We start from the raw sequence: 17,426 nt of genomic DNA, 5'->3' as shown, positions 1-17,426 counted from the left end.
ACAAGAGGGCCACGATAAAATCCTTTAGGATTTCTGACCTAGTCCTACTTTGGGATAAGGTGAAAGAAAAGCCAGGAAGCCATACCAAGTTTCAACGCTTGTAGACAGGCCCATATCATATTACAAAAATTCTTGGAGAAAACACATTTAGGCTAAGTTCCTTATAGGGGGAATTTCTACCTTTGCCTGTAAATGGGCAATTTCTGAAACATTATTTTGAAACCTAAGAGAAAAAAAAAAAATTAGTTAGGTTTCATTTCCACATGTAGATTAAAATTTTCATTTTTGCAAGAGTGTTTACTTCTGTAAGTGTGTTTCCTTTTTTCTAAGTTGTGTGTTTTCTTTTAGTTGTGTGCTTTCTTTTAAAGTTAGGTCAGTCCTAGGGGGTAAGGTGTACTTGGGATTTTTTCTCAAGATTTCACTAACCACTCTTTGGTCCTGATTTTAGGAGGAGGTATTTCTTCATCAAAATATTTGGACAATTGGGTGTTTTATACCAACCAAGCAGTAGACATCTCTTGTGGAATTAAGAGACTTTCAGTCTAGAAATCAGAAGCCTAGACCAACAAGCTCTCAACACTTTGAAAATTTAAAGATTTGATTGTGTTAGGTGTTGTTCAATTTCAAGTCAAATATGATGAGAAATTATCCAAATTCTGACCAGCTCAAACAGGAGGTGTCTCCTCGAAAGGTTGCTAAGATCATTGTTTGGCGTAAGCATTTCCTAAAAAGTTCTAAAAGAGGAATGCAAGGAATGTTCATAAGAGATCGAATCCAAGAAATGACACCGATGTTCTAACTACACAATCTAAGCATAGTCAGGATACAGAAACTATAAAAAAAAAGGGGACGGTGCTAAGTCAGAAGGATTCTACCAATCTAAAATGGCTAGAGATGCATTACAAAACAAAGTGCCTTGTAGTCAAAAGTATTATTTCATCAAAATTAACATTTTAAATGATATGTAGTAATTATGCAAAAGGCCTAAAATTAAAAGCAATGTGACATCCCGCCAAGAGCCCTCGAATTGATTCTCTTATCTAGTCAAGCAATTGACTAACAAAGAGCCTTCGTGAAAATTTCGAATGAATGAGCTGGGAGGGGTGGAAGATTGTTTTAAGTTGATAGATGACTTTTATCGATGACATCCTGATATGTCAAAATGAATGAATACACAATGCACACACTGAGTTTGAAGGTTTTGACTTCAAAAATTTGGATTGCAAGGTCATCTGAAATATGCTCGAGTTGTTCAAAGTTCAATTGGTGTTTGACACACAGTGGAAGAATGTTTGGTGATGAAGAAATGCCTTGGTCATTTCTTCCCTTTTTTGGGGCTATTTGTTGTGGTCTCCACAACACATGCCCCATTCCTTACTAGGAATGGGGACCTCCTACTTTTTTGACTCCCAAACTCATAGTTCAGGAGTCAGGAGAAGAAAACTCAGTTAAATAAGTTAGAAAGTTGAGTCTAGAAAACACAAAAAAATTAAAAATTTGAAAAAACACAAAAAACCCAAAAAATTGAAAAATCACAACAAAAAAAAAAAAAAATCTCGCGTGCATGCACATATCGAGGCACGCATGCATGCAAAGGCAAAAGAGGAAGGAAGGTTATAAAACCCCCTTCCCTCCTTTTTTTTCCACCTCATTGCTTTGAAGGAGTAGAGTTGAGGAGGGAAAGGTATGAAAACATTCCCCCCTCCACCCCCATGTAACCCTAGTGCGCGCAGCACAGCACTACCGCCATGCCCTTCTGGGTGCGTGGCTTGGCACTGTCATCGCACCTTTTTGGTGTGCGTAGCACGGTTCTAATGTTGCGCCCTTCTAGGCATGCACGAGGCACTGTCGCCACACCCCTCTTGACTGCGCACACGGCCACTGTGTCGCGACGCCCTTTGGGCTGTTGTCACCACGTTTTTTTCCCTCATTTTTTTTTTTTCAAAAAAATTTTTTTAATTTTTTTTTTTAATATAAAGTCAAAACCCAAAAAAAAATTAAAAACAAAAAAAAAAATTTTAAATCACAGAAAATTAAATAAGTTCTAGGGGATCATTTTTTTAATGAATATTTTATATATATCAAATAATTAATCATTATTTCTCTCTTTGTGATGTGCAAGTAATATAATCAAAGGGCCTCTACATCTAGATCAACAACAAAACCAGTTGTGTACAAGTTCCAAGGTGTAACCTCGAAGTCACGATTGCACGATGAACACTCCAAGATCAAAGACACAAAACTTGGACACACAGACTTGGGAGAGTTTTTGAGGGTTTGTAACAACCCAACTGAAAGATCTTCTTTGAGATCTGCCTTAATCAAGTCTAGATTGGTAAATGCAACATCACATCTTGGGACTGTTTAGTCAGCTAAATTGATTATGACCTTATCACGACATTTTGTTCCTGAGAAAAGGGTGGTAAAGAGCGTCACTAGGGAAGTGTTCTTAGATCTATGACCTAATAATATTGAGAAGGTTTTTCACCTACCTAGAGCTGATCAGTTTATCAGGCTTTCATATGAAGTAGTCAAGAGGTCACATAAGGATCATCACCAGGAGGCCATCGACATCATATATTCCTCATACTTCATTGAGAAACCATCTCGGGGAAAGACAATCAGTAAAGTAGATATGACTCGAGGATACATGAAGGATGACATTGGATATTCAATCATTCTCCTGAGTAGAGTTATGGGATTGCCTGCAGCGGGTCATCTCGCTCCATTCATGGTTAACTTCATTGAGACCATCAAACATGCAAAGATGCCACTGTATTGGGCCACCACACTTAGTGAGAACTTGTGTGATCAGTTGCAGATAGTAAAGGACAAGAAGTTCTATATGACTTCTTATGTGGTATATCTACTTGTAGCAGGAGCCACTGACTATCTCGAGTTGTACAAGAAGAGTAGTATGTAGGATCCTAATGCATGGCCATATATAGTTTATCCTTAGCTAGTTAAGAAAAATCTCTTGCCGCAAAGTAAAGAGTACATGATTGTGAATGATGCCTTCATCTTTGTCATCATTCGATTCATCAAAGGGGATTATGGGAAGAGATTATCTGATGAGGCCAAAGCACAGATCACCTCTCTTGGTGCATATTTCATCCAATTTTAAACATTCACATACATTCGGGTTGGTGGTGCATCCATCCATCCAAAGAAGCTCCCAAGATACCCAAGTGACAAGTTAGTTCTAATGAAAATTTCTTGGTAGATTGAGTTAGCTTATGAGAGCATCAAGAAACAACGAAGGCCTTGTTGGGATTGGCCTTTTGTAATAGGAGAATACCAGGTAAAGAGAAAGCAGGATATCCCATATTTTGAATGGAAATGAGAAAATTATCCTCTCGAAGAATATAACTCTCCCTGGCCATTCTTTGACAATGTTGGTAAAGTGGAAAATCTAGCAGGAAAAGAGTTCTACCATGAAGATGCCATTGAAGATCATTGGATGAATGCCACAAATGATATGATGTTCGTATCAGGGACTATTGTAGAATGACTTTGTATTTAACGAAGAAGGCTCTCCATTTGACCATCCTAGATGAGATAAGGTTACAGGATTTACAGGAGCTACTGGATCCCTTATTCAATACAAATAAAGTTGGCGAAAGGCCCATCCTAAATGTAGAAATTGATAGAGAGGAATGAGATGATATTAATCATTGAGCAAGACATGTCATTAGAATGACAAAGAGTTGGATCAAGAAACCCTTTCCACTTCATCCAATTCTAGACATAGTGATATTCCATGCACATGCTCACCCAGAAAGGGTAAAGGGGAGGAAAGTCACAGTTCCTATCTTTGTACTCCAGTCTCCTATCAGGCCAGAATCAATCTACCAACTTTATCGTCTAGTGGGGTACTACCATCCTTCAGAGAAGAAGAAAGAAAATAGGAAAAGAACCTCTCCTTAGAGGATCTATATAGAGCATGTTGAAGAATAAGCCCCTTTGTAGCAACATGAATCTACTCCCTAAGACCCCCAAGACCCTCGAATTTCTCATATCCAAGTTGATTTTCCATTGCCTCCTATTTTTTCAAGCCAACAAGAAGAGGGAGAGATTCTAGAGACATCCATTCATCTGATGCATGAAGAGCTCACTTCTCCTATGGTTCCACAGAAGAAAAGGAGGGTTAAGGTTAGAATGAACAAGAGGTAGAGAGTTCATAAAAGATTAGTGCCTAATCCATCTATTCCTAAAACCATTCCCGAGGAATAATCAAATGAGGATGAAACAGAGTCAGATGGGGAGGAAAAACAAGTGCCTCTACAAGGGAGAACCCAACTGGCCAAAGCCACAAAATTGGAAAGAAAGAATAATGTCACAAATACCCCACCACCCACCCAAGCTGAAATGGTAGAACTCTCTTCTTCGAAAGATGAAGCACAATAATGGGTGAATGAGCAAAGGGAGCTAGGTGATGATATTCTCTCCATTCCAAATTTTGATTTCATGCTAGTGGGTACATAATTGGTTGGAGATAAGATTAGAGATACTCCTACAGGTGAATTTCAATAGCAAGATTGGATGCACATGCCACCTGAGACACAAGGTCCTCATCCAATGCCCCCATCTTCACCTTAGGCTATGATGGTAGATAAGGTTTCAGTGAAACTTCTACCTTCGAGTTCAGAAGAACATGTTTAGAAGGAATTATCATTACAAGGAGAACTAGAACTAAGGGTTATTGATGAGCCCTCAAAAGAGGCACAAGTAGTAGAATGTATATAATAGCCTCCCCAGGAAGTTAAGGATAAAACTATGGGATCTATAGAAATTGAGACTACAGAAGAAGAACCCTCACAATAGGAGACTTTGAGTAAGATCAACAAAGGGAAGGAGGTAATTGAAAACATCCCTTCATCATCTAGAGCCAAGGTTACAAAAAGACATATCCTGAGATGGTTTTGAAAGGAAATAATCAGAAGTGCTAAGCATCAATTCCTTGCTTCAAAGGATGATATTTGTGACATTGCAGAGATTTTGAACAAGCTTGACACTCCATTATAGGATGTAACACCATGTGCATTCATTACTACTACTCAGAACAAGGACTTATTTGCACAGGTGGCTCACCCTCTAAAAGGTACAGATGAAGAAGCTATCAGCATTTAGGACTATGAAATGAAGGATATCATGTTAGGAAAGCCTACACAAGATACTTCTTGACAGATGATGACTATGGGAGTCAAGGAGGTTCTTAACCATATGGAACATGATGAGATTGAAATCAAAGCACTTCGAAGGTAAGTTGAGATCTTGAAAGAATATCTAGCTGAAGTTATTGGTCTTTTTTATTCTAAACACCTTGAGGAGACTTTGACTACCATTCTTAAAGAAGGGGAAGGTGTACGGCTCTATCCATTCTTGAGAGCTTGTCATGATTGGTGAGACAACCTTGAGGATAGGGGTGTCACTATAATTACAGGAAGTTTGAAGTTATTACATGCTACACAAGACAATGTTGATAAGATCGTGGCAATTTTGAGGTAGGACTTTAGTATTATGGATGAGGTACAAGTTTGGAGCAAGGATTTGCAAATTCTATAGGCCATAAAAGGACAAAGGTACCGCATTCTGATTGATGTATATATTAGAGAAGAGCTAGACATGATAGATGATTGGATAGAAAAGATTGCAAAGGGAAATAAAGTGATGGAAACATTGCATGATGAGATACATAGGCTCAAGGACCAAGCTCAAGAGAAAATTTTGGAAACAAAAAAGATATATAGTGATGCATGCTTGGATATTTTTGAAGATGAAGAATGAGAGAAACTTTTACCAGTTGAGGTAGTTGTTGAAAACTTTAGAAAGACTTTAGAGGAAGCATCTAGTGATGAAGACATTACACAAGCCTTCAGGATAGAAGAAGCATTGTTAGAGTTGGATACCAAACGCAAAGATTTTGCAAAAACTCGAATTAAGGTGTAAAACTACAGATAGAAGGTCAAAGATAAGTATGAGGCTTTGGATCTTCCTAATGCTGCTAAGATTGCTAAGATTATAGAGAAATTCAAGGGAAAACATCCAAACATATCTTTAGGATAAAGATGAGCAAAACCCAGATGCCAAAATTTCAATTTTAACACTTAGTAAAATTTTGAGATTTTGACCCAGTCGAGGTCTGCAACTCCACAAGTTCACAAGTCCACAGCTCTGTAATTTAGAGGTGCACCGACACTTGACTACCAGTTCCAAAAATAGCACTTTCCATGCATTAGAAATGCATTTTGATGGCAAGTTAACTCCAACACACATCAAGTGAAGGGCCAGCTTCTATTTTTGGTGTCTCCATGCACTTCTACTTCAACTGATGACTTCCTCCTACTTTCTCTCTCATGCTTTCATTGTTTTCAACATGTAAAGGGCTCATGCATCCAATTAATGAATAAAATATGGATGGAGTCCCTCTAAGCACTAGTTAGATTACTAGTTTGTATATATTTAGTTTTTTTAATATTTTAAAAGTATTTTATTGCATCAAGATATCTCTCACTCTCAACACAAATTGAGGAGACGATTTCTTATAAATAGCCCATTGTAAAATGTAAAAAGGGCTGCCGTTATTATGCAATAAAAATATGCTTTTGGTGCTAGCATTTGGAGTGTAGTTATTCTTTCTTGAATGTGTCATTGTTTTGTGGATTTTATTCATGAGATTTTAATTGAGCCAAAGGTTTATTGTGTTGTTTTTGGTTATGTGATCTTTTAGTTCTGGTGTTTGCTAGAGATATATGAATTTTGTTGACGTAACGAGCTTGAGAAGAGATCACCTGATTGTGTCTACATAGCTTTTTGTCTTGCATGAGCGCACTTTCCATGGCCTTTCGATTTGATGAAGAGTGAAACATCATTCAATTTGTTAAAGATTCTCATTGACGATTGCATTAGTAGATTCTAAGAAGTGTTGCTCCTATTTTCATTGGTTTCCTACCAATTTCTTCGAAGGTTTAACTCACACCATGTTGTGTTCTGTAGCTTATGTCCATTTAGGAATTTCAATTTCAAGTTATTTGATTTCATGTTATTTGCTTTTAGTTTCGCTATTTTTTTTGCTAACCCCCTGTTAGAATAGGACCTCATAGTAGCTGCATTGTTAGAGTTGTATTCATTGAAAAAAATAGAAAATACAAAAATATTGTTCTTTTGGTGTGATATTTTGAGACAGCAAACAGATTTTACTTGATTCTAAGATAAAAGAGTTTTTGGAGCCAACAAAGGCCTCCTTGTGAACATTCACATTTATCTTCTCCCGAGCACATTTTTCTACGTCACAAGACAAACACTGAACCTTGGAGTGGATCCATAAAAAGATTTGTTTTTCAAGAGAGGAATTACACTGGATTCCTGCCGTTGACCTCGTGCAAAATGAATGCCCAACAAAACCCTAATCGAGTTCCAAGAACCACATAAAAATGCTTGCAAATAGGGCTACATACAATTAACCCTCCATTTGGTAAAAATCCTAAATAACTTTCAAAAGTTATTAACAAGAGAGTAAACTAACCACAAATATAGATACCCCTTTTAGAGAACTAAAGGATTCTTTAGGGTCTCAGTCCCCCAAGCCATCCATATAGTACGAGCTACAAATGTGCCTTAAAATAAAGGTTTTATTATTTTACATGCCTACCTAGAAAAACTTAGTTTTCCCCTTTTAAGACCTATCACTGACACTCCCCATTTGGGGCTTCTTGTAATGCCTTGCCAAGAGATCCAAAAGAAATAACCTAAATTTTTACTAGGTTTGCGAAACATTTTTTTTAAAAATTTGTAAATTACAATATTAAGTTATTTAGTAATAAATTTTAATATTAAACATTATTAATTAATAATATTTATTATTAATGTTTTAAAATAATTGTAACATTATTTAACAATGATTATTAATAATTTTTTAATTACTAATTGCTATTAATTTTTGAATTATTATATAATAAATAAATTTTATTAAATCATATACTTCTTTTAATAGTTATTTGTTAAAAAAAATATTTTATTTGTAGTAATTATTTAAAGCAAATTTAATTTAATTTATTTATTTAATAATGAAAGTTATTTAAGTAAGCATGAAGATTTATTTAAATACTAATAATGCTGATTTTTAATAGAATTGTGAATTATTTTATTTTAAATCAATGTAGTTATTTTAGTAATTTAAATAAATAAATAATTATCCTTTGTTTATTTTTGGAAAATTGATTTAAATATAATGGGAGGGTAATTTAACATTTTGTTCAAATAGATGAATGGGTTAATGTATAGGGTTAACTAAGAATCTTTTACTTGAAACATACTTTCAAAATGAAAACTGAAAGAGCCTTACTTTTAACTCAACAATATACTTTCAAGTCAAACTAGATTGTGAGAATATGATGTTTATCTATGTATTGTCTATGCTTTGGGGTTTTGGGGTTATTTTAGCCCTAACCAATCTTAGGTTGTTACCAGAGGCTCAGGGGTTATGTGATTGTGATGTCATGTTGATTTGATCTTGATCTTTTATACCCAACCATGGTAATGTGATGGTATGCTCTATGATATATTTGTATTTACTATGTGTTATTGCTTTCTAGTCTTCTCATCTAAAGTTGAGGTGAATGTAATGAGATAATTGACTTAACCATTTTTGAGTCCTCAATCAGTAATACTTGGGTTACTTTCTAGTTGCTTTGATAGGATTGAAGTGTTTGCTTTGTTCTTGATGATGTCATATTGTGACATGTTTGACTTAACCATTTTGAGTCATTGATCATTATTATTGGGATACTTTCTAGTTTCTCATTGAAAATTGATGGATATTACGATTTATCTTCAATGCTTTATAGTTGCTCACAGAGAACCGATGTGATTATTGTGAATTATCTTTTGATGCTTTCCAATCGCTTGTATAGGGATGAGGTGATTTTTATATGATTATTGATTTGTGCTTTTATGAGCCTAGGGTAGGTTATCTACATGTAGTGTTAGGAAGTGGCTTTCAATGGGGATCAGGGCCCTAACTAGCTGCCAGGGTAACTCATTTTAAGTTATTTAATGAGTGAAAACATTACACTAAATGGGGATTAAAATGAATCTAATTATAATCTTTATATGTTCTCTCCTGTGACTCGAGTGATAGTACAGACTAGGATGGGAGTAGAGAGAATGCTTGGTTGTGACCTTGCATTCCATAGTATGCCTTGTCAGTATGAGAAGATAGTAGTGGTCGAATAGAGATCGCTAGGGACCATGGGGTCCTAAGAGATTGCTAGGGTAACTCCACCATGATTTGTGCAATGACACTTACCCACTTACATAGTAGGTTTCCTACATGTCTTGTGTGCCTTTAGGAATTGGATGTCAACCTATCTTAGAACCTTTGAGTTAGAATACTTTTAGGATTTCTTGGACTTAGAGAGTATTTTGATATTTGGTTTGATATCCTATTTGGGACTTGAGACTATCTCCTCAGTGTGATGGGAGTTGGCCATTTGGGTTCCACATGGTCAGGTGGTAGTGCTTTTTCACTCTTACCATTTAGAACTATCCATAGTCATTGTGGCTAGAGCTTCCTTGTTTGCATTTACTTTCATTCTATCTATCTTTATGATGGATGGTTGTATTTCATGATGCATGTTTATGTTTTTTATGATTGATGGTTTCATTTACTTTATTGTACCTTATATCATGGATCCAAAGAGGATGATGTATTTCTAGTTCTACATATGTATATTCTTTTAGCCTTTCATACCATGTGACATGTACAGTGGATGATTGAGCATTCCAAATTTCATTTGCCAAGGGGTATTTGGAAAAAATATATATTATGGACTTTGGACTTTATCATTATTCTCTCATATGGATATGGTATTTTTTAGACTTAGTATTAGATAAAAATTAAATATAATTCAATGGAATGGGATCCTTAAGGAATGTAACTTGATATGTATGCTCTTAGTTGATTGTATGTTATTGCCTCTACTACTATGTCTTTGATGTGTATGTTTTATCTTTCTTGTTTCAAAAAAAAAGTTTGGAAAACTTAGTAGAACTTTAGGTTATTTATTTGGATCCCTTGGTGGGGTGTTACACTTCTATTCTCATGCTTCTACCTTCTTACAAGCTCTAATTGAAGCATTCTAACCATTCAATCCCTCCTATTGCCTCTGCAACTTATTGTGGTCCCTAGCCATGCAACTTTTGCTCACCTAGGGCATCAGCATAAAAACTCCACCATGTCTTTCTAGGGAACCTCTTTCACTATAAAATATATACATGGAGTCATTTTCCTAATCCCAAAATCCCATATAGATCCTATGATAGGAAGAGGCTCTATGACTCCATCTTTACTAGTTGCTTGATTCAAGATAGTAGACAAGCAAGAACCAAAACAATTTTATCAAGCAAGTAGTCACTTAAAAAATAAAAAACTAATGATATAAAAAATATTGAAATTAATTCCTCTAACACTTCCAAACACTAAAATTCCAATTTCAATCCATAAAAATGCCAAAATACTTAAAAAACATGAACTATAACTGTATTCTTGTTGTCTAGTCCATACACACAAATAAACTTAAACTTCCAACCTCTTCATCATGTTGAGAATGGCCTTAAATACTCATCCCAAGTCCAACACTAACTACTTAAGAAAGTTACCAAGACCCATTCACAAATTTTCTCATATGCAACAAAAAGTTTTCAATGTTTCAATGACAATATTGACAATTTTTGAGCAACTTTTACATCTTTTTGAGTTTTACCCTCAAACTTGGTCCAAAGGTTACCAAAATTTACAAAAATCTCTAAATGGACTTAAAACATTCAAAAGGACCTTAAATCACTTGTTTTTCCATTCTACACTCTAAATAACAAGAAATTCCCTATTTGACCTAACATGCAACTAGGAGCAACTAAGGCCTAATAAGGCTTCCTACACTTAACATACCTCAACTTAGGACTAGGTTAGTGCCATTATCATCCTAGTGGTGTGGCTAGCACCACTACAAGCCAAAACAAACATAGGATCCCAAGGTCTATCATGAAGCCACCTAAGTGCCACTGCACTAACATGTTAGACAAATAGATAAGTATTGCAAAGATTGAAAGAGGAGAAGTTGATGATTAACTTTAAAAAGTATTCTTTTATGTGAGAGGACATTGCATATTTTGGATTTGTAATTTTAGTTGATGGTTTTATAATGGATCTTGAGAAGGTTAAAGAAATTTTAGAATGACCTATACCTAATAATGTGTGTATGGTAACATCATTTCATGGTTTGGAAAATTTCTACAAGAAGTTTATAAGGATTTCTACTTCTATTTGTAATGCTATGACTAAGACAATGAGAGGAGATAAAAAAGATTTTAGGTGGACACATGGAGCTGATAAGAGTTTTGAGGCTTTGAAACAAAAAGTTTCTAAGTTACCTATATTTGCTTTGCCTAATTTCAATAAGGTATTTCAAGTTGAATGGGATGCAAGTGGTAGTGCAATAGGAGCTATTTTGAGTTAAGAAGGTAAACCTATCTCTTTAATTAGTGAGAAGTTGAATGATGCTAAAAGGAAGTATTCTATGTATGACCAAGAGCTTTATGTTAATTTTCAAGCCTTGAAGAAGTAGAGACATTACTTGATTCTGAAGGAGTTTGTGTTTTATACTGATCATAAAGCTTTACAGTATTTGGGAGGTCAATATAAGTTAAATAAGAGACATATGAAGTGGTTTGAATACTTGAAGAGTTTCACATTCATGATTAAGAATAAAAGTGGAATCAATAACCAAGTTTCTGATGCATTGAGAAAAAAAACATTTCTTGTTGACTGAGATGAAGGTTGAAGTTCTTGGTTTTGATGAAATGAAAGAGTTATATGATACTGACCCTAATTTTTTCTAAGGTGTGGAGAGAGTGTAGAGCAACTTATCTATTAGATCACATGAGTAAGTACGATGAGTATTTCATTCAAGAAGGTATGTTGTTCAAAGGAACTTATTTGTGTATATCAAGAAGTTTTATGAGAGTTAATTTGATTAAAGAAAAGCATTGTGGTGGATTGACTAGACATTTTGGATTTGATAAGACATTGATTTTGTTGAACGATAAGTATTATTGGCCACAAATGTATAAGGATATTCAAAAGTTTGTAAGGAGTTATCAAGTTTTTCAAGTTGAAAAAGGAGTAAGTCAAAATACTAGATTTTGTACACCTATTTTTGCTACTAAGAAACCTTAGAGCGACATTAATATAGATTTTGTTCTTGGATTACCTAAGACAACAAAAGGGCATAATTCCATATGTGTTATTATTGATAGATTTTCTAATATGGCTCATTTAATACCATGTAAGAAGACATTAGATGATAAGAATATTGCTAACATTTTTTCAAAGAGATTGTTAGATTGTGTAGATTACCATGAAGTATTATTTATGACAAAGACATTAATTTTATTGGTTATTTTTGGAGAACTTTGTGGAAGAAGATGGGTATTGAATTAAGTTTTAGTTCTACATTCCATCCATAGACATATGGACATACATAGGTTCTGAATAGAAGCTTGGGTAATTTGTTGAGATGCTTAGTTGGAGATAAGCCAAGTAATTGGGAGCTAATATTGTCACAAGCTGAGTTTGCATTTAATAATTTTATGAATAGGAGTACAAAGAAAACACCTTTTGAGATTGTTATTGGAATGCTTCCTAAAGGAATATTAGATTTAAGGGATGTTTCTGATGAAGGGAAGAGAAGTGCTAAAGGGAAATAATTTTCTAGTTTTATGAAGTCTTTGCATGAGGGAGCAAAGTTAAAGTTGCAATAAAGTAATTACAAGTATAACAAGAATGTTGATAAGTCTAGAAGACATCATATTTTTGAAGTGGGTGATGAGATGATGGTTCATTTGAAGAAGGTAGATTTCTTGTTGGAACATACAGCAATATGAAGATGAAGAAGTTTGGACCTTGTAAGATCTTGAGAAAGTTTGATAGGGATAATGCTTATGAAGTTGGATTACCTAATGACATTGACATATCTCCTCTATTCAATATTTCTAATTTATATAAGTACCATGAGTTAGATGATGAAATTTTTATATTGAATGATTATCCTAGGAAGAAGATTGAAGAGGTTAAATAGGTATTAGATTAGAGAGTTGGTAAAAGTGAGGTAAAGATTACTATAGTATTTGGTGAGGTAGAAGGATAGACCAGCTAGAGATGCTACATGAATTACTCAATTTGAGTTGGATTCAACTTAGGTTGTGGCACTTGCATGATTCGAGAGAATAACTTCTTTCATCCTTGGTTGTCTGATGTAGGGGCATCCTAGTTTTCGTATAATCCTTCTCATATGTTCATTTTGGAATATTTAGCTAAGCTATTGAGAGCTAACCAAGTTATCCTATGTTAAACAAGTTCTTTAGGGCTTGTCAAATTGCATTTCTCACCAAGATATTTAGTGTTTTCTGAGTTGCTGTTCTAATTGTGTTCTTCAGTTCTTGTTGAGTTGTAGTTCTGACTAAGTTCTTCAGTGCTTGCCAAGTTGAAGTTCTAATAGAGTTCCAATGTTGATAGAGTGTTCCTACATGCACCAAGTGAACCCATTGTTTGTTGATGCTTAGATCATTCTTTGATTGAATTTGTCGGTGATTGGTTCCTAGTTCAAAAAAAACTCATATATTTAATTTGAATCATGAATTTAATGATAAGATCTTGTCTTGGGATGAGTCTTGACCATTTTGAGATCAACCTTTCTTTATGTAATAATCTAGAATTTTCTATAATCTATTTTGGCAAGTATAAGTAGAGGTATTTGGTTTAGTTTAAAAAGGGACTGAGAGAGTCAAAGAAGATGTTGTGAACTTGAAACCAAAGTATAGATCTTGGAGTTGTATTTTTTATCTAGTTGTAACCCAAGGGGCCTTACAATTGGGCATGTATGCTGATAACTTGATCAATCAATAAAAGTGTTTGTTATGTCTCTCCTTGGCAATGTTCTCTCCATTTTTTCTTCTGTTATGTTTACTCAACAAGGTGGTTGGATAGTTGGGTGTACCTTTGGCCCTAGCTATTCTAACTCCTCCTTGCATCACTGATACAACCCCATATTTTGATTTAGTACTTTTACAATCTGGCATACTCTAAAACGCTTCAAAAAATTCTTTATATCTTGCTACAACTATGGCCAATAATAATTCTTAGCAACCAAGGAAATGGTCTTATCTCTCCCAAAATGTCCAACCAATCATCAACTATGTTTCTCCTTGATGAGACTCTCTCTCATAGAACTTCTAAGAATGCATAATAGACTTCCTTTGAACATCATACCATCTTGGATTGTAAAATCCAACCACTCTATCTTGTCAAGTGTAACTAGTTTTGTATAAGCCTTCTAAGCTTTGCCAAAATTAGGATCCTCTGGATACAAATTAGTAACTTCCTTGAACCCAACCACCTCAATCTACATTTCTATTAGCAAAAGTTATTTTCTACTAAGAATATCTACAACTATATTAGACTTCCCACTCATGTGTTTCAAAACAAATGTATAACTCTATAAAAGCTCAACCCACTTCAAATACCTCTAGTTTAATTTTCCCTGACTATTGAAATATTACAAAGCTTGATGATTAGTATAAAAAAATCTCCTGAGGAAGAAGATAGTGTCTCCACTTCTTCAATGCTTGAACTATTATATAAAGTTCCTAATCATAAACAAAATATTCCAAGCTTTTTCAAAATTAGGATCCTCTGGATACAAATTAGTGACTTCCTTGAACCCAACCACCTCAATCTACATTTATGTTAGCAAAATTTATTTTCTACTAAGAGTATCTGCAACTCTATTAGAATTCCCACTCATGCATTTCAAAACAAATGTATAACTCTATAAAAACTCAACCCACTTCAAATGCCTCTAGTTTAATTTTCCCTAACTATTGAATTATTACAAAGCTTGATGATAAGTATAAAAAAAATATCCTTAGGAGGAAGATAGTGTCTCCACTTCTTTAATGCCCAAACTATTACATAAAGCTTATCATCATAAAAAAAATATTTTTTTTTAGAAATCATTGAAATTTTCACTAAAATAAGCAACAATTCTACCTTCTTTTCTCAAAACAATTCCTATTGTAGTACCCACTAGCATCACAATCTACATGAAACACCTTATTAAAATTTGGAAGTGCTAAAATAGGTTGCTTTGTAACTTTCTATTTCAATATATTAAAATTATTATCTTCTCCTACAATCCACTAAAATTCTTTCCTATCCCCTCTCATTGTTTTAGTTAAAGCCCCATAAAGATTGCTAAAATCTCTAATAAATTTTTTGTAAAAACTATCCAATCCATGAAAAGATATTACCTCAATTGCACTCTATGAGGTAGGTCATTCAAGGATAGCCTTTACTTTGTTAGGTCCATTTTCAAACCTTCTGCTAAAACTACAAATCTTAGGTACACCAACTCCTACATCACAAAACTGCACTTTTTTATATTTATTAGCAACTTTTCTTCACTCAACTTATCAAACACGTTACGAATGTGCATCAAATGCTCCTCCAATGCCTTGCTAAAGATAAATATATCATCTAGGTAAACAATGACAAACTTACCCAAAAACTTCTTTAGTACCTCATTCATGAGCCTCATGAAAGTCTTAATGCATTGATTAGCCCAAAAGTCATGACTAACTTCTTGTAAAATCCTTACCTTATCTTGGAGGAAGTCTTCCACTCATCTCCTTCTTTGATGTGAATCTGATGGTACCCACTCTTCATATCTATCTTTGTGAAATAGACAACTACAATCAAACAATACATAATATCATCTATCCTTGACATTGGGAATTTGTACTTGATTGTGATCTTGTTGATAGTTCAAGAATCTATACACATTCTCCTTTCTCCATTCTTCATTGGTGCCTATACTAATGGTACAACACATGGACTTAGACTCTCTTAAATCAACCTCTTTTGCAACAACTCATGCACTTGTCTATTCAACTCCTCACTTTTTGCTAGTGTCACTTTGTGTGTTTCCTTATTTAGAAAATTAGTTCCTAAAATAAAATCAATTTGGTGACTAATCTTCCTCACTAAGGTTACCCATTAGGTACATTTCTCACACAATATCATGAAACTCTCCCAAAAAATCTGCAACTCCTATAGGTACCTCCTCTACTTCTTCTTTACCATATTTTGGGATTATAGGGAAACACATATGTGCATGCTTCATACCTTGGAGAATCTCTTTTCCATCAACAAAACATATTCTAGTAGCACTACATACCTTTTCTTCTTTCTCCTTCAATGACTTCAACTTATGTTTCAATCCATCCTTTGTTAGAGTAGGTGTTTTCTTGCCTATCATCTACAACACACCTGTCAATCTACCACACCCTTCCCAAATGCTCTGATACCACTTGATGAAGGGTGCTCCCCTTAATACCTAAAATAGATAACATAAACAAAGAAATAAAAATTTACAAAAAAATAATATAGGATTCTTATTATCACCACATATGTGAAACTATAGAATTTAGAATTACAATATGTTAACCCAAATGGGTGCCTTCATTACAGTAATCTACAAAACAAAATTGCAAACTATCACTCAGAGCTTTCCTAGACAATATATGTGTATTTCTTAAATAGCAAATTTTATGTCACTCAAGAAGGTTCTAGACTCTCAAACTTAATACCTAAGGTTGACAAACCCTAATAATATATATAGAGTTGATAAAATACACCTTTGACATTTATTTTGGAAGTTTTGGTCAGCGCAACATTGGAAGACCATAACTTTCAAACCATTGCTTTGATTGGCTATTACAAACACTTTTCAAAATCCTCATCTTCTAATCTACATGATTGGGTTTGCACAAGTGCCCATCCATTGAGTTTTTGGGCCTCACCTGGGCATGTTGAGGCCTTTAACAATGAGCCTAGAGTGTTTATATTAAAAAAATTATACCAAAAATCCATAATAAATCCATGAATACTCATGATATAACATTAAGCCTCAATTGGTAGGCTAATATATCCAAGATGAACATCCACATCTAAAATTAGGGAAATTCAAGCTCATATGACTAATTTACTAAGTAGCAAGCCTCTTGAAACAAATCTACACTAAGACAACCCTTATTCAAGAAATAAAAAGGAAATATTTTTTGGGTGATACAATATTTCTATTACACCTAGTATTCTCTTGCATTAGATAGACTCATTCATTGCTCAAGGTCTTGTACTACCAATATGCTTCATTAGTATGCCAAGAACTTAATAGAAAACATTGATGATTCTTTGCAAAGATAATAAAGAAAAAGGAATAGAAAGAAGATTACCACATTTGATGTGATACAAAATTTATTGATGATATAAGAGTGGGAATTTTACATTGTGGTGGAGGTGAATAATAACC

The sequence above is a fragment of the Cupressus sempervirens genome, chromosome 11, assembly GCF_028749045.1.
Source record: "Cupressus sempervirens isolate cs-2001-9-10 chromosome 11, ASM2874904v1, whole genome shotgun sequence".
NCBI classification, from domain to species: Eukaryota; Viridiplantae; Streptophyta; class Pinopsida; order Cupressales; family Cupressaceae; genus Cupressus; species Cupressus sempervirens.
Note: the sequence above shows the minus strand (reverse complement) of the source record.